The 24,500-nt window shown below is 43.7% G+C and overlaps 1 pseudogene; it reads right to left on the bottom strand.

The window, feature by feature from the left end:
• Nucleotides 1-21,333: 21,333 nt before the first annotated feature.
• On the bottom strand, nt 21,334-21,490 carry LOC143928559 (U2 spliceosomal RNA; annotated as a pseudogene).
• Between the last annotated feature and the right edge of the window lie 3,010 nt (nt 21,491-24,500).

The raw sequence follows: 24,500 nt of genomic DNA on the forward strand, positions 1-24,500 counted from the left end.
ATCCCAGATTCACCTCATACATGTGTTATGTCATTGGCCATGTGGTGGGACTATGTTTGCACAGCTATTAATTATTTTGTGGCTGCAAATTTGACCTGTAGGTTTGCAAAGTTCACCTCCCATTGAAGTCAATGGGGCCCGCCGCGAACGTTACGCGTATCGGCCGCGTTCACGGTCCGCGTTCGCGAAACGTCCCGTCGGAAGTTCGTCCATCACTAATTATTACCTACTTCCCACCCAGCCACGGTATATAAACAGCCGGGTGGGCACTCTCTCCTTCTGAGAGGACGTTCAGGAACATCCTACAGAAGGAGGGGGATCGCACGTGTGGGCCCGCGCAGCGGCACGATCCCGATGCACTCGTGTCACCCGGACACTGGGCATCTCCGATCAGTGGGAGGACTCTGTGATTGGCCCTCCTGATCACATGACGGCTGTGTCCAATCACAGCCGTCATATGATGTAAATACAGTGCCGGAGCGGATCGCTGCAGCCGGCTGGTGATCAGTGAGTATGAGCTGTTTTTTACAGTTTTTTACTCACTGATCACCAGTCTAGTGTCCCCACAATTTAAAAAACACAAAGTAAACACATGTCCCCACATAGTAAAAACACCTGTCCCCCACATATGTAACAGTGAAATTACATGTCCCAATGATTATCTGCACATATATGTCTATCTGTACATAATTATTTGCGTGCATATGTCCTGTGATCACCCAAACCAATTATTATACACTTAACATATTTTTTTTTACCAAAAACATGTAGCAGAATACATTTTGGCTTCAATTTATGACAAAATTTGATTTTATTGCATTTCTTTAAAAATAGAAAGAAGAAAATATGTTTTTGTTTTTTTAAATTTCCACTCTTTTTCCGCTTATATCACAAAAAATAAAAAATGTAGTTGTGAATAAATACCACCTAAAGAAAGCTCTATTTGTGTGAACAAAATGATAAAAATTTAATTTGGGTACAGCGTTGCATGACCGCGCAATTGTCATTGAAAGTGCAAGAGCGCTGAAAGCTGAAAATTGGTCTGGGAAGGAAGGGGGCGAAAGTGCCCAGTATTGATGTGGTTACAGTAATCAGTGCTAATAATATGCACTGATATTGTACTAATGACACGGGCAGGGAAGGATATATGAAAAGGTGAACATTTTAGACTATGGGGGTACCTCATCCTTTACAGAATTTACATAAAAAGAGAATCAACATGATGGATTATTACGGTACCAAAGAGGAACTGTTTCACAAAAATACTTTATAATAAATTTATTTTACAAAAGGTTTATACATAGAGATACTGTCAAATCATAAAATGATTATAAGGTTCAACAAAGTAGTTACAGAAGATATCATAGAGATGGTTGACGCGTTTCACTTATTAGCTTCTTCAGAACCGATTATACAATGATTTGTAACAAAAGAACCTTATATTGAAGACATAAAATAGCTTCAACTGATCCACCTATAGATCAGGCGATGCCCATAGCAAGGAAGATAGATGGCATAACACGTGCGGAGATGCTATTTCACTGTAGCCACTAGGTGAGAACCACAAGTGCAGAGATGTTATTTTACTGTAGCTCTATTGATCTTTGCTATATAAGATATAGTAGTTCAATAGGATCACTTAGCAGGGTTCCAGCCACAAAGGGACAATGTTTCCTTATCACCTGTATAAAGTTTTTCAAGAGAGACAGCTACTGTTGGCCAAACGGAACACCCTATACACAGCCAGAGCCGGACTAGTTCAAAGAAAGTAATGCAGCTAGTGCATATGGGTCCAGTAAGGACATCAAAAAGACCACTCCTGCCAATATTGTATCCAGCATTAATAGCAGGAAGGATACAGCTGTATCTATGTGTCATTCCATTTTATGACACATAACTTAATTTCTGTACTTAATTGTTTTGGTTTCTTTTGTAAGTATGGGTTGCATGGGGTGTTACCGACATGTGGTGAAAATGTATGTCAATAGCACCTTTAGGAATAAATTTACCTAGAATAATAGGGACGTATTTTACCCAATGTATGTGTATATATATATATATATATATATATATATATATATATATATATATATATATATATATATATATACATACATTGGGTAAAATACGTTATATATCTATACATATACACACACACACACAAACTGGACTGGCAAGAGCACTCATGGCAGTGGCAAAACCGCAGTTTGGTAAGAAACCTTGATCTTTCATTCAGATCATGTTTAGCTGGTATATTCAGTTCTGCAAGATGTAAAATAAATAGCAACGGGAGCTACATTTTTCAGAGATATTTTCCGCCGTGTCTTCCCAAAGTTGCATGTTTTAGCCATCAGTCTTGTGCCGGCAGTCATGAAAGTCGGCAAAAGTGTGATTTGATTGCATTGAGTGATTTTAACAGCTTCTCTTTTTAAAAACAACATCCTGCCTTTAAAACCAGACAGAAGTCTTTCAAAATCCAAGTCAGATCGAATGTTCCAAAACTTCCAATCTCCCTGCTCGGTGCATTTTACGGAACAACGGGAGGTGACGTGGACCAAGGCCACGGGATATATACAAAAGTATCAGGTTCTGGCATTTCTTTAAATAATTTGCCTATGTTGTACATTGTCTGCCCCAAAGAAAACAGAGTTAAACGGAGGAAACTGTATTCGAAACAGAGAACCGCTCAGTAATTAAACAGCGAGCTATGCGAGCGGGACGCTTAAAGAAAATGTTGTCTGTGAAAAGTGAGTGTACGTTTTGGAATGTCGAGAGTAGAAAGCCTTCTAGGCCTGCCAATCCTCTTCGCCTCATTTACCTTTGCAACAAAAGACAAACAAAGACCTTTTTTTCCATAAGTTTCAGCATCCCGCTGTCTGTACACATCTTCCATGCTAGGGAGTCACAGATAGGTAATTCACTCTATAACTCCCAGCTATGCTTTGATTTGCAGCCAACCAGCAGGAATGAGCTGTGAAACACAGAAGGGTTTTTTTTTCCCTTTACCCCCTTACACATATTCACATTAATCAAAAGTCATGTGAAGTGCCAATACCAGCCTCTGGAACCTGCTAGGATGGCAAGGCAGTAAGGCCAAGCACTCCTACAGGTGCAGCTTCTTGCGTTCACAAAGAACGAGCGCAGTCATTTTAGAAAATAATCGGTGAACGTGGAAATTCTCAAGTTTGCTTGAGTTACTTTTGTGAAAAAAAAAATCTTTATTTAGAAGTATTTTCAGTTATATCATAAAGAAGCACATACCTCCCAACTTTTTGAAATGGGAATGAGGGACACCTATCAGCAAATGTATGCAGGCATAGGACACACCTCTTGCCACACCCCTTTAAAGGAGAATTGTACAAAAAAACAAGATTGGTTAAACACACAAGTGCTTTTTTTACCACTACTATTCCTTTATATTGGTTTTTGGAATTTACAAATGCAGCAAGTTAGAAATCAGATGAAAGGTTTAGGGCTAGAAAACACTTTTTGATAGATAAAAAGTGCATTTTATTATTAACTCTAAAAATCAGATCAAAATGAGGGACAAATGAGGAGGAATGAGGGACATAAGAAGGAATGAGGCTCCAAATCAGGGACAGTCCCTCAAAATCAGGGACAGTTGGGAGCTATGGAAGCATAGTTATGTAGCACCTTCCTAGTTTACAGCAGGCTGCTATGTAAATTTAGTTTGGCTCCCCTGTATCCAGTGGAGCAGGGGTTGATTATTTAGGGCTGCTTAACCACTTAACCACTTCAATACAGGGCACTTAAACACCTTCCTGCCCAGACCAATTTTGAGCTTTCAGCGCTGTCGCACTTTGAATGACAATTGTGCGGTCATGCTACATTGTACCCAAATGAAATTTTTATCATTTTTTCCCACAAATAGAGCTTTCTTTTGGTGGTATTTGATCACCTCTACGGTTTTTATTTTCTACAAATAAAAAAATACCGAAAATTTTGAAAAAAAAATATGTTTTTTTTTTGTTTCAGTTTCAAAACTTTGTAAATAAGTAAGTTTTCTCCTTCACTGATGGGCACTGATGGGGCTACACTGATGGGCACTGATAAGGCGGCACTGATGGGTACCAATGAAGTGGCACTGATGAGGTGGCATTGATGGACACTGATAGGCGGCACTGATAGGCGGCACTGATAGGCGACACGGATGGGCGACACGGATGGGCGACACAGATGGGCGACACGGATGGACACTGATAGGTGGCACAAATTGGCACTGATAGCTGGCACGGATTGGCATGGATGGGCGGCAGAGATGGGCATGGATAGGCGGCACAGATGGGCATGGATAGGCGGCACAGATGGGCATGGATAGGCGGCACAGATGGGCATGGGTGGGCACTGATAGGCGGCACAGGTGGGCACTGATAGGCGGCACAGGTGGGCACTCATAGGTGGCACAGGTGGGCACTCATAGGCGGCATTGGTGTTATACTGTACTAATGGATGCCAATCAGTGCCAAACAATAATGCATGCCAATCAGTGATGCCCATTGTGGGCACTGATTGGCATCCATTATGGGCACTGATTGGCATCCATTGTGCTGACTGGCATCCCTGGTGGTCTAGGGAGGATTACATTTTCCCTGCCAGGGAGTGGACCCGATCAGGGCACTGGAGAACAGCGGGAGGGGGGCCCTCTCCCGCTGCTGATAAAAGTGATCTTGCAGTGAATCCGCTGCAGAGACCACTGCTATCTGAAACCAGACCGCTCACTGAAAAAGAGGATACCAGGGTTATGGTAGCTAGCTCCTACCATGACAACGATATTCCACTTCAAAATGCCGCCGTATATCGGCGTGAGCCGTTTTAGAAGTGGTTAATGTTTTTCGGGCTGCTGCACTGCTGTTTTCTCCTGTCTTCTACTGTGTTTCCCCTAAAAATAAGTCTTAACCCGAAAATAAGACTTAGCGTTATTTTCCAAGAGGAAAGCAACATAAGACCTACCCCGAAAATAAGCCCTAGTTTAAAACGTTTGTAAAATCCTATAATCCACTCCATTAGAGTAGTATATAATGTACAATGAATTAGGGCTGAAACGATTAATCGATAATAATCGATAATGAAAATCATTGTCAATCCTGTGTACAAGGAGGCGGCTCCACCGTATGTGTACAGGCCTGTCCCCGCCGCACGTCTGCGCCTCTCCTCCTCATAGACGTCAGCTCTCCCCCTCAGCCCCGCCTGCTGCTGCCTTGTGGGAATAGAGAGAGAGACAAGAAGTAGCTGTGAACGTCGTCCTCTCTCCTCCTCAATGACGCCAGCTCCCCCCCTCAGCCTCGAGGGAAGAGAGAGAAAGAGAGAGGCGAGAATCAAACGTAATATAAGGTAGCAGCGCTGTGGCTGTATACAACAATACTAGTAGTAGTATATACATTGTGATGACAAGTGCCCCTTGACTTGATCATAAGTATTGGTCATTGGTGTTCCAGGGGGTGGGTGGAATAGTGCCCCATCATTGGTTTTCCTGGGGGGGGGATAGTGCCCCATTGGTGTTGCTGGGGGGGAAGTTCCCCATTGGTGCTTCTTGGAGGTGGGGGGAATAGTGCCCCATTGCTGTTCCTGGGAGGGGGGGGAGGGAGGGGGGGATAGTGCCTCATCATTGGTATTCCCGGGAGGAATAGTGCTGCCCTATCATTGGTGTTCCTGGGAGGAATAGTGCCCCATAATTTTCATTATTACTTTAAATAAAAGAAAAAATTGCATACTACTTTTTTTATGATTTTATCCAATTAATCAATTCATCTAAACACTAATTGGCCAACTAATGAATTATGAAAATAATCGTTAGTTGCAGCCCTACAATGAATGTGTGTGTTTCTGTAATATAATTGTGCCAAATACCTTCGGTACAGCACCGCACAACGCTCAGCTGACCTCCCTCTCCTCCTAGCTGCCAGCGGGGGATCTTGCCCCCCCCTGCAGTGCTCGGAGTGGCGAAGAGAGCGGGTCACGGAAGTGCCGAGCTGTTATATAACGTCAATGTGAATGAAAGACATGGCAGTGGGGCAGAGCCCAGCATGGCCGTGCTATTTTCAACCTTAGGTCTCTGTGCTGCCTCTATGATTAACCACTTAAGCCCCGAACCATTTGGCTGGCCAAAGACCAGAGCCCTTTTTGCGATTCGGCACTTTGTTGCTTTAACTGACAATTGCGCGGTCGTGCGACGTGGCTCCCAAACAAAAGACTCTCCTGGTACCTCTGTCCTGACGGATTTGTGGTGAATACCAGCGCAAGTTACAGTAACTGGCTGGCCTGAAGGGGGCGTGCTAGCGTGAGCACCCAGGACACCTTTCCTGCATCTCTTGCCCAGGCTCCCACACTCAGCAATCTCCCCTCTGTGGCAGCTTACACCTCCACATCCCCACTGACAGCTTGCACAGCACACCAAGCTACTGAGAATCCCCTCCCCCTCCTTGGCTCCTGTTTTCTCATAGCCAGGAGGGGGAGGGGGGACATTGCACTGCTAGAACTGGCTGATTATGTGTCAGAAACCATGAAATCAGACCGAGGCAGAAGTACAGTCAAATCACACTTGTTTAACCACTTTCAGACCGGACCATTTTGCTGGTCAAAGACCAGACCACTTTTTGCGATTCGGCACTGCGTCGCTTTAACTCATAATTGCGCGGTCGTGCGACGTGGCTCCCAAACAAAATTGACGTCCTTTTTTTCCCACAAATAGAGATTTCTTTTGGTGGTATTTGATCACCCCTGCGGTTTTTATTTTTTGCGCTATAAACAAAAATAGAGCGACAATTTTGAAAAAAACGCATTATTTTTTACTTTTTGTTATAATAAATATCCCCCAAAAATATATAAAAAAACATTTTTTTTTTCCCTCAGTTTAGGCCGATACATATTCTTCTACATATTTTTGGTAAAAAAATATCGCAATAAGCGATTATTGATTGGTTTGCGTAAAAGTTATAGCGTTTACAAAATAGGGATAGTTTTATAGCATTTTTATTAATAATTTTTTATTATTTTTTTTTTTACTAGTAATGGCGGCGATCAGCGATTTTTATTGGGACTGCGACATTGTGGGGGACCCATCGGACATTTTTGACACATTTTTGGGACCATTGTCATTTATACAGTAAATGCAGTGATTCCTGTGTAAGTGACACTGGCAGTGAAGGGGTTAACCAGTGGGTGGCAGTGTAGGGGTTAAGTGTTCCTAGGGATGTGTTACTAACTGTGGGGGGGTTGGGCTTTCATTTAGTGAACCCTGATCTCTGCTCCAATCACATGGAGCAGAGATCAGCGTCACTAGTTGCTAGGCAGAATGGAGAAATGTTGTTTACAACGGCACTTCTCCATTCGGCTGCTCCGTGAGAAGATCACGGGGATGCCCGCGGCGGTCGAGTCCACGGGTCCCGCGACCGGACTCACGGGGGTCCCAACCAGCGCGGGAGCGCGGTCACCGGCATCGCGCTCCCGATGGCAGGGCGGCAAATTTAAAGGGACGTACATGTACGCCCATTTGCCTGCCCGTGCCATTCTGTTGACGTACATCGTCGTGAGCTGTTCGGCAAGTGGTTAATAATAAAAGCAAACAGAACAAATGTAGTCAAAACATAGCCAAAGTTCAGTAATCAGAATGGATAGTCAGCCAAGCCAGTATTCAGGGATCATTCTAACACACCGATCTCGGAATAGAGTCTTTGATGGAGGCTCTTTACCACGTGATCAGCTGTGTCCAATCACAGCTGATCACAGTGTAAACAGGAAGAGCTGGTTATCGACTTTTCCTCACTCGCGACTGACAGATGTGAGTAGAGGAGAGCCGATTGGCTGCTCCCTTGACAGGGGGGTCTGTGTTGATTGTTTATCAGCGCACCCACCCCCCCCCCCCCGTGCAGACCACCAGGGCACCCACCACACATTGATGAGCAGGTACGCCCCCCGTGGCCACCAGGGAGGCCGCACAGTGCCCTAAGAGATTCCAATCAGTGCCCACAAATGGTGTCAGTCAGTGCCCACTATGAACCCTTCCCTATGCTAGCCAAAAAAAGAGTAACAATTTTTTTTGGGCTGGAGATACACCTAAAAGGGAAGTATGGGTTTTATTTTTGGTTTTTCTTAAGATCATATTTACCTAGGTGGATGCTGCATCTGTCCCCCACCGGCTCTAACACTGAGAACCGAGCGATCAAACACCGCAAATCACTTGGTTCTCAGAGCTCCCTGAGCAGAGTCACCGGCTCTCTGCTCTGCCCCCCCCCCCCCCCCCGTGATCACTGGAGCACTGGGCTGTGGAGGGTGGCTGGAGCGGCCTGCTCAGGCTCTCAGCGGGTCCATGTGGGCAGATCCCAACTTCATTGTCATGATCTTGCCTGGTCCGGCTCCGTGACAACAGCAGACAGCGAGCTTCAGGGGACTGCACAGAATAAACTGCACTCCTGTGATCCATAGGGGAAGTACAGCCAAATGAGCTTTGGCTGTACTTCTCCTTTAATGTACCTGTACCAACTTACATACAAATTCAAGGAGCAGCTACAAATACTGTAAATGTTGATTTTTAATATTAGAACACTTACCTGTCCAGGGATGCCGGAATGTTAGCACTCCAGCTGATTTTTCCATCGGCTCTCAGGTGCTGCCGCCACCATTGCTTCTAAGGGAAACTGGCAGTGAAGCCTTGCGGTCTCACAGCTGGTTTCCTACTGCGCATGCGTAAAACGCTTTTTAGATGGCTCGGTGGCAAGAGAAGGAGGAGGAGGCCTGAACTTCTGGGTGATCTCGCCATTAAAAGATCGCCCAGAAGTGGAAGCAGGGACCTGTCAAAAGCAGGTCCCCCCCCGAGTGGCCATGAGTGTGGCTCCGGTGCCCCCCCAGCCAAATGCTATGCTGCATACAATAGCAGTCACTGTGGAACAAATTATCTGAGTTTCCACTGACTGGGGAAACTCTCTTTGATATGCGAGTGTTTTGGATTACAAGCATTCTTATGGAACGAATTATGCTCCTAATCCAAGGTACCACTGTATAGTGAAATCCAAATATAGTGAGCATATATACTCATCAGAACCTGCTAGGGGCTCTCCAGCTCCTTCTCCTAGATTCCAGTAGTATGTGGGATCAGAATCCTTTAAAACTTCCACCCAGCTAACCACCAGTTCCTATGAGGGGAAGAAAATCAAAGAAAGTCTCCCATAGTGAAGTACATTTATTAAAAGAAGAATGGAACTCACAATGTTAGAACTTGTTAGAAAGCATAAAAAAATGGATGAAGTCACATGACGGTGACGTAAGGCGTAGGGTGTGAGCAGTGGTGGACGTGGACCGAAAGTCACGCAAGGTGAAATCACATCCCAGGTACCAAGCATCTTATGGGAGGACAGTGGCAACCCAGTGGCAGGCCAACTACCAGTGGCGGCCCGTCTATACAGGGTGCAGGGGCATCACCCCCTAATCCATGCGCCCGGCCCCTAATATACATGCAGGACTCCGAACGCATGGATTTGTATGGGGATTTTTTTTTTTGAAGAGCGTAATTAGAGCCTGAGCCTCTAAATGGCTTCAAAAAAGGGTGGGCTCAGGGTGCTCTAGCAAATTAGCCACTTAAGGTCCAAGCCTCTTTCTGAGATTTGTTGTTTACAAGTTAAAAACTGTTTTTTTTTGCTAGAAAATTACTTAGAACCTCCAAACATTATACATTTTTTTCTAACACCATAGAGAATAAAATGGTGGCCGTTGCAATACTTTCTGCCACACCGTTTTTGTGCAGAGGTCTTGCAAGCGCACTTTTTTTGGAAAAAATACACTATTTTAAATTAAAAATAAGACAACAGTAAAGTTAGCCCATTTTTTTTTATATTGTGAAAGAAAATGTTAGACCGAGCAACTTGATACCCAACATGTCATGCTTCAAAATTGCGCCTGCTCGTGGAATGGCAATAAACTTTTACCCTTTTACCCATCTCCATAGGTGTTTTTAAAAAAAATCTACAGGTTATATGTTTTGAGTTACAGAGGAGGTCTAGGGCTAGAATTATTGCTCTCACTCTACCTATTGTGGCGATACCTCACATGTGTGGTTTGAACACCGTTTTCATATGCGGGTGCTACTCACGTATGCGTTCGCTTCTGTACGCGAGCTCGGCGGGATGGGGCGTGTTTAAATTGTTTTTCTTTTCTTATTTATTTTACCTTTTATTTTTTATTTTTACACTGTTTTAAAAAATGTATTTCCAGGCTGCCTCTTTAATATTCTCTTCCATGTGACAGTTGCTCTGACCTAGTAACAGGTCATTAGAGGTAGGGGGTCATGTACAGGCGTGCGAAGCAAATGGTAATGTACAGGCACACCTATAATTTGTTAAAGTATAAAGGCAAAACTTTTTTTAGTTTTGAATAGCGTGCAGAGGGATTAGAATGCTTTTCAGGTTTTATTGCTGTCTGTGCCACTATTAGGGAAATTCACTCTCTCTATATGTCCTGTTTACTATTACAGTGGAACCTTGGTTAACAAGTAACGTGGTAAACGAGCGTATTGAAAGACGTGCAACTTTAAAAAAAAAATCCTGACTTGGTTTGCGAGTGTTGTCTCGCAAAACAAGCAGAATTCAAGCTAATGTGATGTGCAGTACCCCATTTGGCCAGATGTGCGGGGGCGCCGAGTTCAGCCGAGCTGTCCCCGAGTATTTCTGAGGCTCTCCAGCACCCCCCCAACTCTGGCCACATGTGGTATTGCATGCAATAGAAGTTAACGCGGAACAAATTATCTGTCGTTTCCATTGGCATCTATGGGGAAACTCGCTTTGATATGCGAGTGCTTTGGATTACAAGCATTCTCCTGGAACAGATTATGCTCGTAATCCAAGGTTCCACTGTATCACTGAAAGTGAAAGAAAATCACACATTTTAGGTTGTCCCCAGAAAAGTAATAGAGGGGGAATCTTCCAATGGGGACACTAGTTCTGGTGACCTGGCTGTCCCCAATGGATTTCCTTATTTTACAGGGATTACCTCTCACTTCCTGTTTGGCTATGGGACAGGAAGTGAAGAGAAATCTCCCCAGTGGGACACAGATGGCGAAATACAATCTGACAGGGGTTATGACCCTTGCTTGCTCTATCCAAATGGAAAAAAAACAACAACTTTTGCCTGTAGTTACACTTTAATATTTTAGAATTAGGAGCTGTGGAGTAAGAAGCCTGCGATGAAGTATAGGGTAACATATGGTACTGGACATCTTCAAAATAGCTAAATCGTACCATTGGTTTTTGTGATCACATACCCATGTGACTGATTTGGATGAGGTATAGTGCAGTGGTGGCGAACCTTGGCACCCCAGATGTTTTGGAACTCCATTTCCCATGATGCTCTGACACTCTGCAGTGTACTGGAACATCATGGGAAATGTAGTTCCAAAACATCTGGGGTGCCAAGGTTCGTCATCACTGGTATAGTGGCTTTACTGAGATGGAATGCGAACTGTGGTTTGTCCTATTTGGGGATCTGAATCCATGGGAGGGGGGGGGGGGGGCTTACCTCTTGGATATATAGGTTCAAATGCACAGTTTGCTATGGTTGAACTGGAAACATTTGCTGGTTTTATTATTTTACTTGTAAGATCTCATGCACACTGGCCATTTAGTCCCTGTGCATGATATTTCAGCATTTTTGTGCGAGTTGAAGGCAAAGGTGCACCATCCAACCCTTTAGCTGGCAACTTGTACAACTCTATGAGAGTCTAAATAATGTGGGGTCTGGATGGTGCACCAAGTGGTACCAGTGCATAGGGGCGCATGCGCCCAGGAAGAATGCCCAGAATGCTAGAAGTCTGCCTCCCTGAGTTTTATAGACTGCTGGCCCTCGGGCCTGGACGGCGCACCTTTGCCTTCCTCCAGCACAAAAACTCCAGAATCTCATTTGCAGGGGGGAAATACACACACTTTGCTGCAGCCTTTTTCTACCCAAGTCCTGTATACCTGATTTTCTCTTGTTTTAAAATGTATTTGGCACCTGGGTTGAATTTACTCTGAAGCCTTTTCAAAAATTCACACTGTGCTTTGACTCACTATTGCCAATTGTTCAGCTAAATCTGTCTGGAAAATGTATTTCAGTATGAAAAATATATCTTGTTATAAAGGTAGTGCCATATTCTGTCTACGCATCCATGGGTTGTGTTCTGGACGCACTTCAACTTTCATGTAAGTTTTAGAACTCTTTGTGCTTTTGCTATATGACAAAGACTTTAAATATTTTAATTTATTCAAAACGTGCTAGATTTTGGGGAACAAACAGGGAAAAGGAAGGTTTAACCACTTAAGGACCGAGCCTCTTTTTGAGATTTGTTGTTTACAAGTTAAAAACAGTTTTGTTTTGTTTTTTGCTAGAAAATTACTTATAACCCCCAAACATTACAAATTTTTTATCTAACGCCGTAGAGAATAAAATGGCGGTCGTTGCAATACTTTCTGTCACACCGTATTTATGCAGCGGTCTCACAAGCGCACTTTTTTTGGAAACATTACACTTTTTTTTTTAATACAAAAACGGGACAACAGTAAATTTAGCCCAATTTTTTTTTATATTGTAAAAGATAATATTAGACTGAGTAAATTGATACCCAACATGTCACGCTTCAAAATTGTGTCCGCTCGTGGAATGGCGACAAACTTTTACCCTTAAAAGTCTCCATAGGCGTTGTTTAACAAAATTCTACAGGTTGCATGTTTTGAGTTATAGAGGAGGTCTAGAGCTAGAATTATTGCTCTCGCTCTAGCGATTGTGGTGATACCTCACATGTAAGGTTTGAACAATGTTTTCATATGCGGGTGCTACTTACGTATGCGTTCGCTTCTGCACGCGAGCTCAGCAGGACGGGTCGTGTTTAAAAAAAAATCTTTTTCTTATTTTACCTTTTACTTTTTATTTTTAATGGTGTCACTTTTATTCCTATTACAAGGAATGTAAACATCCCTTGTAATAGAAAAAAAGCATTAAAACTTTTGTGAAATAAAAAAAAAGAAAAAAAACATGACAGGACCTCTTAGACCGCGTACACACGCGCGGACTGTTCGCCCAACTTTGTCCGTCCAACAGTTTCAGCAAACAGTCCGCTCAAAATTAGCATGGACGGACATGCCCACACACGACGAACGAACAGTTTGCTGAAACCGTGCGCGATGACGTGAACAGCACGTACGACGGGACGAAAAATACGACGTCCTATACACTGCATTATAGCTTTCGGCGTGAAAATCCTTTCTGAGCATGCGCGCAACTTTGTTTGACGAACAAGCCTACACACGAGCGGGCTGTTCGCTGAAACAAGGTTTCAGCGGACAGTTTTTCGGAAATTCCGAAAAACCTTGTCCGTCCAACTGTCCGCTGAAACTGTCCGCTGACAAAGTTGGGCGAACAGTCCGCCCGTGTGTACGCGGCCTAAAATATGAGATCTGGAGTAAAAAAGACCTCAGATCTCATATTTACACTAAAATGCTATAAAAAAAAAAAAATGTGTCATTTAAACAATATTTTTTTTTAATTTCCCTTTTAAGAGCTATAGGCGGAAGTGACGTTTTGACGTAACTTCTGCCCTGCAGTGTTATAGAGACGGGTGGGGGCCATCTTCTCCTCACTCGTCTCCATACCCAGCAAGGGGTAACATCCAATCGCCTATGCTGCTGCCGATGGCTCCAGTAAGCGGTGAAGGGCACCGGAGCGCGGTGGGAGGGGCCCTCTCCCGCTGCCCATAAAAGTGTTCTTGCGGCGAATCCACCGCAGAGACCACTCTCATCGGAAAGCGGACCGCCGGACAAAGAAGAGGATACCTAGCTGCTAGCTGCTGCCATAACAACGATATCCCCCTTCAAAGTTAGGACATATATTGGTGTGTGGCGGTCCGTAAGTGGTTAAAGGAGAATTTCACAGATCTGTTTGGTCACCAGGGCGGCTGATAAAGCAGTACAGCCAGCCCTCCTGTACTGGGCCCGGGCCTCATCAGTTCAAAAGGGGGGCCCAGGCATCTGATGAGCAGGGGGGCTGGCTGCTCTGCCTTTTTGCTGACACTTGTGACTCTTGTTGATCCCCCTGTAGTGCTGCCAGCTTCTAATCTTCTTTCTCCCACCAGCTATGCTGAGGGGGAGCAGTTCTTGGATCTGCATCCTCTTCCACCTGCTGTCCAGCACCCTCTGTGTACCCCCTCGCCTGCAGCGCTCCCGGCTTCCCTCTTCTCCTGCCAGAAGCTGCAGGCACACAGGGGGATTGGTTTCTGGATGGAGAGCAGGGGAACTTAATTTACTAAATGAACACAGTATGTGATCAGTAGTGTTCACTCCTGTGTCCCCTCATCACTGAAGCATAATAAACTGTGTTATATTTTACTATGCTTCTTCTTGTGAATGAACAGGGAAATGCTGATGTAAACAGCATCTCCCCGTTCTGCCTAGCAACAAGTGACACTGATGTCTGCTCCATGTGATTGGAGCTGAGATCAGTGATCTGTAAAACACAGACAGGCCCCCCACAGTTAGAAACACGCCCCTAGGAAACACTTAACCCCTACACTGCCACCTCCTGGTTAACCCCTTCACTGCCAGTGTCATTTACACAGGAATCAGTGCATTTGTATAGCACTGATTGCTGTATAAATGATAATGGTCATAAAAATGTGTCAAAAATGTCCAATGTGTCTGCCATAATGTCGCAGTCACAATAAAAATCGCTGATCGCCGCCATTACTAGTAAAAAACAATTACTAAAAATGCCATAAAATATTCCCTATTTTTGTAAACACTATAACTTTTGCACCAACCAATCAATAATCGCTTATTGCGATATGTTTTTTCAAAAATATGTAGAAGAATACATATCGGCCTAAACTGAGGAAAAAAATGTTTTTTTATATATTTTTGGGGATATTTATTATAGCAAAAAGTAAAAAAAAACGCCCTTTTTTTTAAAATTGACGCTCTTTTTTTGGTTATAGCGCAAAAAATAAAAACCGCAGAGGTGATCAAATACCACCAAAAGAAAGCTCTATTTGTGGGAAAAAAAGGACATCAATTTTGTTTTGGAGCCACGTCGCATGACCGCGCAATTGTCAGTTAAAGCGACGCAGTACCGAACCTCAAAAAGTGCTCTGGTCTTAAGCCAGCAAAATGGTCCGAGGCTTAAGTGGTTAAAGTGATTGTAAAGTCTAGATTTTCTATCTATGAAAATAACAAACCTTGCACAGAGCAGCCCAGATCCTCCTCTTCCCGGGTCCCTGGATGGAGCTCCTGGCCCCTCTCTCCTGTCGAGTACCCCCGCAGAAAGCAGCTTGCAATGGGGGCACCCGAGCTTAGCTGCAACTCCATATCAGACACGGAGCTGCGGCTCAGCCCCGCCTCCTCTCTCCTGATTGACTAATTGCATTTAATTGACAGCAGTGAGAGCCAATGGTGCCGCTGCTGAGTCTCTGCCAATCAGGAGGGAGATTCCTGGATGGCCGAGGGACTCGTAAACATTGATGGATAGAGATGGGGCCCTGGTAAGTATTAGGGGGGCTGCTGCACACAGAAGGCTTTTTATCCTAATACATAGAATGCATTAAGATAAAAAAAACCTTCCACCTTTTACAATCACTTTAATTTTTATTTAACTGGAAACCTGATTCTTGCCTAAAATGAACAGATTAAACCTTGCAGGTACAAAACCAGATGGCAACTACTTTGAAGGACAGGTAATTTGGCATTATTATAAAGTTGTTGTAAACCCTTGCATATATCCAGTGAAGTCACTAGCCTCCCGTGCTACACAGAGATGATCAAAACCTCCTACATAAGTTGTAGGTGCTTATCTGCAGCCCTTTCTTCTCTACACCCATTCAAAGTTCAGAATTTACACAGCATTTCTCAGCTCCATAAGGCAGGGGGTGAAGATTTGATGAAGCTACGTGACAATGACGCTGCGAATAGCGTCGACGTAACAACGATAGGTATACTTTCCCTACACCATCAAGGAGAGTGGATGTCTTTTCGACTTGGAGATCATTGGGCCCTTCAACTGGCTTTCTATAATGTCCGGAGCTCCCACTTAAACACCAGCAGCTGCCTGATTGTGGAATAACATAGCCTTCAATCACGCTACATCATTACATCGATCCCGTTAATGACCGACATGGATATCTTCACTTGAATTATCAGCCAGCCCAATATACAGCTCGATTAAAGAGCGGGGCGCTGATTTGAATTGGCCGACAAGTGGATCCGTGTATGAGCGTGGATTACGATTGTTATCGTACACGAGAAAACCTGGCTATCGGGACACTACTAATTGATTTATATCATCAAGGTTAAGCGGCCTGTGAGGAGCCTGGACATTAGCAAAACCTGCTAGCAGTTCTCTGAAAACCATCTGAAAGCTAAGTATAAAAATTTATGAATTTTATTTATTTATTGTGTTATATGCCTCTCAGAAGCACCGCAGTTTGTTATCTAGATAACTAAGGACAATATCGATTGACCGTTTAATCGTGCAATGGAAGATAGGCATTTACTTTGAGCAATGGACTGTGGCTAAAATAAGAATTTCTTTAAAGTGCACTTAAAGCGGAGGTCCACCCTAAAGTGGACCTTCCGCTCATCGGAACCCTCCCCCCCTCCGGTGCCACAATCGGCACCTTTCAGGGGGTGGGGGGTGCAGTTACCTGGATAATCCAGGTAACTGCACCCACTTCCGGGATAGCTCTCTGCGGAAAGGGGCGTAACTTATGCCCCTTTCCGCAAGTGCCCGCCCCTTCCCGCAAGTGCCCCGCTGCCTGCTGGGAAACACACAGATCCCAGAGGCAGCGGGGAGCGTCCTTATTGCGCAGCGCGATTCGCGCATGCGCAGTAGGGAACCGGGAAATGAAGCCGAAAGGCTCCATTTCCTGATTCCCATACCCAAGATGGCGGCGGCAGGACCCGACAGACGACCTAGAGATCGGCTTCGGGTGCCGACATCGCGGGCGCGCTGGACAGGTAAGTGTCACTATTTTAAAAGTCAGCAGCTGCAGTATTTGTAGCTGCTGGCTTTTTTAAAAAAAAAAAAAACGCGGAGTCCCGGTGGACTCGCGCTTTAAGGCTTTGAAAAGTTGGAAATTAACTGACACATGAAAAGCATCTAAATCTAAAATAACTAATAGTTAACTTATAATTGTATAGAAATCTTCTTATTTGAAGAATAGAGACTGCTTTACTAAGGGAAGCTTTAAGTCCGGACGTTCACTATTCCTGGGAAATCCATGTGCAGAGATTCCAATTATTTAGAATTATTTATATTTGATTACCGTACATATAAAGCGACTATTGTCCTATTTGGAATCTCTAGACATGGTTGGTGTGTGAGGTACCTCCGTTTGTGTATATGTTTTATGTTGGTCTATTGTTGTGTATGTGTCGTTTTTTATTTTTGGTTGCAGGTATATGGAAACATTTTTTGAATAATCACATAGGTGGTATGAAGTCATGAGGGTATATTTAACACTTTTTAGGACTATCTATGAATTAGTCATTGTACTTTATGAATTTTTGGCAATTATGGTATTTATCGCTAATTAAATAAATAACTTTTTTTATCTATTTATTTATTTATACTTCATCATTGCAGCCCATAGTAGCTATCTGCCTTTCTCCCTTGGTCTCTTTGAAGGTGAACCTTCCTTGTGTTCGGGGGAGTTATAGTTTTTTATATTTGATGTCCTACATTGTACAGCATAGTGTAGAGAGCTGAGTGTAATCTGAGATCTAAGTGGAGGAAAGGACACACACAGCCCCTCTACACAGTGTATAAGGAAGCATGCACAGCTGAGGCTGCTAATCACATGCTGTGTGTGGGAGGGGGAGCAGGGCCTTCTTCCAGGATCGTTTGGTGTCAGCATAGACCAGTGATGGCGAACCTTGGCACCCCAGATGTTTTGGAACTACATTTCCCAGGATGCTCCTGCACTCTGCAGTGTAGTTGAGCATCATGGGAAATGTAGTTCCAAAACATCTGGGGTGCCAAGGTTCGCCATCACTGGCATAGACTGTCAGACGTGATGTGAACATAGCATAGGTTAGCAGAGGAGATAGAAATTAAACTAGGTGCTTTGAATAGAGGCACATACACACTATAGGAGGATATGCTTTGTTCATTTTAGAGGTTTACAACCAGGTTAAACCAAAACGGCTGAGGCAAGGATATCCAGCAGTACAAAAGCTAGTACATACTTTTTATTAGGGAGATATGGCAAAAAATACCAAAAATGGCAATGTACCGCATAACAAAAGAAGAAGGTAGGTGGGGAGCGCTTGCAATACAGCTAGTCCTAGTTAAAGATGCCTAATCTAAATACAAGAGGCATTGGAGGTTATTTACTAAAGGCAAATCCACTTTGCACTACAAGTGCAAACTACAAGATCCAAGGGGGAAATGCAAGGATAGTAAAAAAACAGCACATGATTGGATAATAAAATCAGCAGAGCTTCCCCTCCTTTCAGATCTACCCCTCAGATTTACAGAGACTGCACTTCCAAGTGCACTTTCAGTGCAATTTCAAGTGCACTTTGCACTTGTAGTTTGCACTTGTAGTTCAAAGTGGATTTGGCTTTAGTAAATAACCCCCATTGTCTAGAATAGATACAAGAGACATGCATGAATCTTGGTGTGCTTGGTGTATTTATTACAGATCTGTGCAGTAATGCAGTGTGAAACATTTCCTCTGTGCAGGAGCTTCCTGTAATAAAGACCAGTTATCTGTGCTCTTGCTTTGTGCAGAGTGACTGGTCTTGTATCCACCCCCTCCTGTAGTTTTCTGCAGGCAGCTATACGCAACATTGTGATTACGTCACCACTGCTTTTACAAGTCAAAAACAGGGTTATTTAGTACACAAAAAAAGGATTTGTTTAATTTGTAGTCATTAAAGAATATATTTAAATGAAAGTTTTTGTGCCCAAAGTTCAACTTGAACTTATCATTTCATCCCCCAAGTACAAAATCCAAGCCTCAGGTAAAGAAAAAACAACATTGCTTACTTCCTCACTCATCCTCCCTCTCTACTGTATGCTGTCCTTTTTTTTTAAATTAAAACCACTTCCATACCGCACCTATTCTGGCACTTCTCTCCTACATGTAAAAATCATCATTTTTACTCAGAACCCCCAAACATTATATATATTTTTTTTTATCAGACACCCTAGGGAATAAAATAGCGGTTATTGCAACTTTTTATCTCGCACTGTATTTGCGCAATCATTTTTCAAACGCCTTTTTTTTGGAAGAAAAATTGTTTCATGAATTAAAAAATAACAAAACAGTTAGCCCAAGTTTTTTGTATAATGTGAAAGATGATGTTACTCTGAGTAAACAGATACCTAACATGTCACGCTTTAAAATTGCGCACACTCATGGAATGGCACCAAACTTTCGTACTTAAAAATATCCATAAGTGACGCTTTGAAAATTTTTACAGGTTACCAGTTTAGAGCTACAGAGGAGATCTAGTACTAGAATTGTTGCACGTGCTCTAACGTACGCAGCGATACCTCACATGTGTGGTTTGAACGGTGTTTACATATGTGGGCGTAACTTACGTGTGAGTTCGCTTCTGAGCGCAAGCTATCGGGGACAGGGGCATTTTACTTATTTTTTATGTTACTTTTATTTTTTTTACACTTTTTTTTACATTTTTATTTTTTTGATCACTTTTATTCATATTACAAGGAATGTAAACATCCCTTGTAATAGGAATCTATTGTGACAGGTCCCCTTTATATAGAGATGTGGGGTCAATAAGACTCTACATCTCTCCTCCAGGCTGGAAAGCATGAGATCGAGAAAAGAAATCCACTGATCTCATGTTGACAGCCACGATCGCGGCTTTGTTTACATCCAAGAACCTGGGAGTGATGTCATAACGTCGCGCCCGGGCCTCCGACGGTCATAGAGATGACTGGTGACCACCACTGGAAATCTCTATAGTCGTCATCTGGTGGTGGGCAATTCTTTCTACGGGCCCCCGATGGCACAGGAGAGCCCTGACAAGCATATCCATGAGAGGAGGGACTTCCCCTCACCTATAAGAACAATCAAGCGGCAGAAAATATTCTTATCGTGGATAGAATCGCCGGCTGCAAAGAATGATATCTGTATGATGCCTATAGCTGCAGGCATCATTCAGATATCCCAGCACAAAGTCAAGGACGTCATTTGACTATGTGTGGTATGGAAGTGGTTTTTAACTCATTTAGAGCCTGATTGGTTATGACTGCATGGGTGGTGGGTACTTATGAACACAGCATGACTTCCATGACACCAAATGAGCTTTAAGCAACAGTAAATTCAGCAATTTACTGGTTAAAAAAAAAGTTAAAATCCCACATGCTAAGTCTATTGATATCATGTACGCCAATCCAATTTGAAAGGATTGTTTGTCTTACCTTACCATGTATAGCGCTTCAAGCCATACAACCCTCCCTCTAGCTGAAGCCAATGCTTCATGGTTCAGGTGCAGATTTCCTTGAAAACTCTTCCGACCACTGCAGACATCTTTGTCCAATCTTGTGCCCAGTAAAATTGTGCCAAGGCTCATTTTAGAGCAAATAAACTGGGACTGCAAGCCAACAGGTTATTGCTAGAATGATTTATTTATTCATTTTTAAAGCCCGTGGTGTGTGAACACACTCAAACACAACCCGGTGCAAAAAAAAGTGCACACCAAAACAGTCCTCCTCCGAAGTGAAAGGACCCTAGCCTTGATCGCCCGGGGCATTAGGCTCCAAACGGGGACTGGGGAATCTCCCATGGTCTATCTGGCCGAAACCAGATGGACCCTATCCACTGGAGTCTGCCGAAACAGACCCACCCAAGTATTAGTCTTGTCCACCTCTCAAGACTTTCAAGGCAGGCCCGAGGACCTACATCCTACCAGTCATGTGACAAAATGTGTACACCAATCAACAAAAAAATTGACAAACACGACTAGCACACAAATAAAAGTGGGGGGAAGGATAGTGGAGAAGTGCAATAGGTACCATTGTGTGATACAATGGCCGGCCTTTCGGCCAGGAAAAAAAAAATTCTCTGGTCCTAGCCAAAAGGCTCAGCCCTAGAGGCAGGTGTGAAAAAAGTATGATGGTGCACTGACCTAGGGGCCAGTAAAACTCAAAGTGGGACACTAACACAGTGAGAGTTACGGCACTCCTTGGCTGCCACTACAGGGGCACATACACCATGGGCTTTTTTTGGGACCCGGCCTTCGGCCAGACCAGAGTATCTCCATTCCCATCAGGGGGCGACCCTTTAGGCTTTCTCGAGAGGAAACCTACTAACAGCTCTCAGTTCGTCGAGCGGTACGGTTTGGAATCTTCCCAATACTAACTGTCCAGATTACCATTACACCAGTGGATTCGCACCGTCGTAGGCTAGGGACAGTAGCACAGCGCCTCCACTGGTAACTGATAAGAACATATGCTACACTTGATCTTAGCCAAAAGGCAGAGAAGCGATATTGCAAGAGCGATTGTTGATGCCGGAGGTAGGGTCTGTCATCATCTTGGCAAGATGTTCTATAGATCCCACCACTATCGAAGAATCTGAGTGTGCTGCCATATATCAGAACATGGAAATCAGGCCTGAACTCCAAAAAGCTATTGATTTCATGAACTTTGAAACTGTGTATGGACATAATCAAGGTGTACTTGCATATGGGACAAAGTTTAACTGCTGAGTTTAGTTCCACTTTAAGCCCCTGTACACACGGTCGGAGATTTCGACAACCAAATCCGTCGGATTTTGTCTGTCGGATCTTGTCCGAAACTGTTGCATACACACGGCTCGGACTAAGTTGTCGAAAAATCCGATCATTCAGAACGTGATGACGTAATTTCGTTACGATGGGACTACGTTCAGGCTAGTAGCCATTAGATTTTATTTTTGGAATTTGATCTGAGCATGCGTGGCACTTGGTCCGATCAAAATTCTCTACACATGATCGGAGTATGTCCGATCGAACCAGTTGGTCGGGAAATATTTCCAACATGTTGGAAAATTGGGTCCGACGGATATTCAGACGAAATCAGTCCGATGCATACCACACACAGTCGGATTATCCGACGACACGGTCCGATAGGACACATTCCGACGGATTCTCCGACCGTGTGTACAAGGGCTTAGGCAATCTGAACACAGACAACATTTTATTCTGCGTGCCTGTTTGAGAAGATCATCTAATTTGCATTTTGGAGCCTGTCCAGCATCAGAATAGAGAGAGTGAATTCACACCTCTGTGTTCTTTTGTGTCACAGGTGCGGTGCTTAAAAAAACACTTGCTGCATCTATGGTGTGGTTTCCATCAAAATACACTTTCCATAGGGATGAATGGTATCACATGTAAAAACCTGTCTAAAAAGTGCCAAAAATGTTTCAAGAAACACAACCACACCTAAAATGCCATGCACCTTTCACACAGAGTTATCGATGTGACCTGAAAATAAAATAAAGACTACATTTAGAGTTTGAAACATCTGAGTTAAAAATGTAAGCATAAGGCCATATTTAATAATAAAAAAAAACATTTTAACAAATTGCTATAGCTTTACAGTGCAATGCATCACAATACTAGGAGGTTAGTGGTTGTCTACTATATACACATCCATCTGAGGAGAGGTCAGTCTGCCTTTATTGGTGTATCTACTGGACCTTCTGTTGATTTCCCCGCAACTTTGTATGATTCCCTGGGCTCCTTCTTGTTGCTGCTTTGTCCGATTCTCCAGGGTCCACCTACATTTTTATTTGTAACTCTTTTTTTATTCATTTTAAAGAGGTTACAAATAGATATCTAAAAAGCAGATCTGTAGAAATATTAAGGCCTCATACATACGGACGTTTAAAAAAAGGAGCTGTAAAGCTAGTACCGACGGCAGGAAAAAAAAGATGTTAAAAACTTGATTTTATCCACGTTTTGCATTGGCTTCAATGTATGTTTAGCTGTGCTAGCTTTCAGATGTGTTTCTCTTCTTCTATTCAAAATCAATGGTTCCCTATGGAAGCCTATTGATTTGAATAGATGTCGCACTAGAAGTCGGATCAAGACTTGCTTTGCGACTTGTGTGCTGAGAATCTTGAAGAGGAACCCCGCCAAAATGTAAATTTTTTTGCGTGAGGGTCTCCCCCAAGATGACACCAGACCCTTCGGTCTGCTATGGATCTTAAGGGGAACCCCCCCAACATCCCCCCAAGATCCAGACCCTTATCCAAGCATGCAGCCATATAGGTCAGGAAAGGTGGAGCGTGTGCACCCCCCTGGACCATATCAGGCCACATGCCCTCAACATGGGGGGTGGGTGCTTTGGGGCAGGGGGTGCTCTGCGCCCCCCCACCCCATGTTGATGAGGACAAGGGCCATTTCCCCACAACCCTTGCCGTTGGTTGTCGGGGTCTGCAGGTGGGGGCTTATCGGAATCTGGTAGCCCCCTTTAACAAGTGGGCCCCCAGATCCTGGCCCCCCACCCTAGGTGAATGAGTATAGGGTACATCGTATGCCTACCCATTCACCTATAAAGAAAAGTGTCAAAAATAAACACAATACACAGGTTTTTAAAGTATCTTATTAAGGCAGCTCCAGCTCTTGTCCCTCTTCTGGTGATGTCTTCTCCCTCTGCCGGTCCTTTTCCCCTCTCCGGTTCTTCTCCTCTCTGCACTGCCTTCTCTTTCCACTGTCTTCTCACTCTTTTGCCGGGTCTTTTCCCTCTGTTCTTCATCCGATGTTGACTCAACACGATCTCCCGGTGTAATGCTGAGTCCGTCGTGTGCTATGACTTATATTGGCATGGGACAGGGCCACCTGATGACATATCAGGTATCGTCTTTGGGGGGGGAACCTCACAGAAATATTTTTTTTACATTTTGGCCTTCAACATTCTCAGCACACAAGTCGCACCGCAAGTCGTATGAGGCCACACAAAAAGAAAAACAATAACATATAAAAAGGTGTTTTTCCTAAATCTAAATTCTAGTTTCATAATCTTCCACCTTGCTTCCCTTAAAGGATCGAAAGAGGACAGTAGGAGGTGCGGAGATCCTCTAAATTAGAATGCATAAAATATTTAAAGTAATTCTAAAGGCAGAAAGTTTTTAATCTTAAAGCATTCTAGGAGCCCCGGCAAGGGACCCGAGAAAAGGGGGACCTGTGCTGCTCTGCACAGAGCAGATAAGTATAGCATGTTTGTTATTTTTAAACAGAAAAAAAACCCAGGACATTACTTTAAGGCCGGCCATTCAGCAGGAACCAGCTGAGATTCAAACCCTTAATTAGTAGGCTGAATTTACCAAGTTGATCAATCGATCAAATTGGGTACAACCAGCCTGACAGATTTACTTGCGATTATTGCTAGCGGCCACTAGCAATAGTCACTGTCTTCTCCCGGCAGGGATGGCTTCCCCCGTCCCCCCCCGTGGGAGAAAGAATTGCTGATTCACCTGTCAACTCTAAAAGAAATGTGTACCGTGTATGGCCAGT

Source organism: Lithobates pipiens, unplaced genomic scaffold, assembly GCF_037356315.1.
Source record: "Lithobates pipiens isolate NorthernLeopardFrog02 unplaced genomic scaffold, aLitPip1_a1.2 Scaffold_23, whole genome shotgun sequence".
Taxonomy (NCBI): domain Eukaryota; kingdom Metazoa; phylum Chordata; class Amphibia; order Anura; family Ranidae; genus Lithobates; species Lithobates pipiens.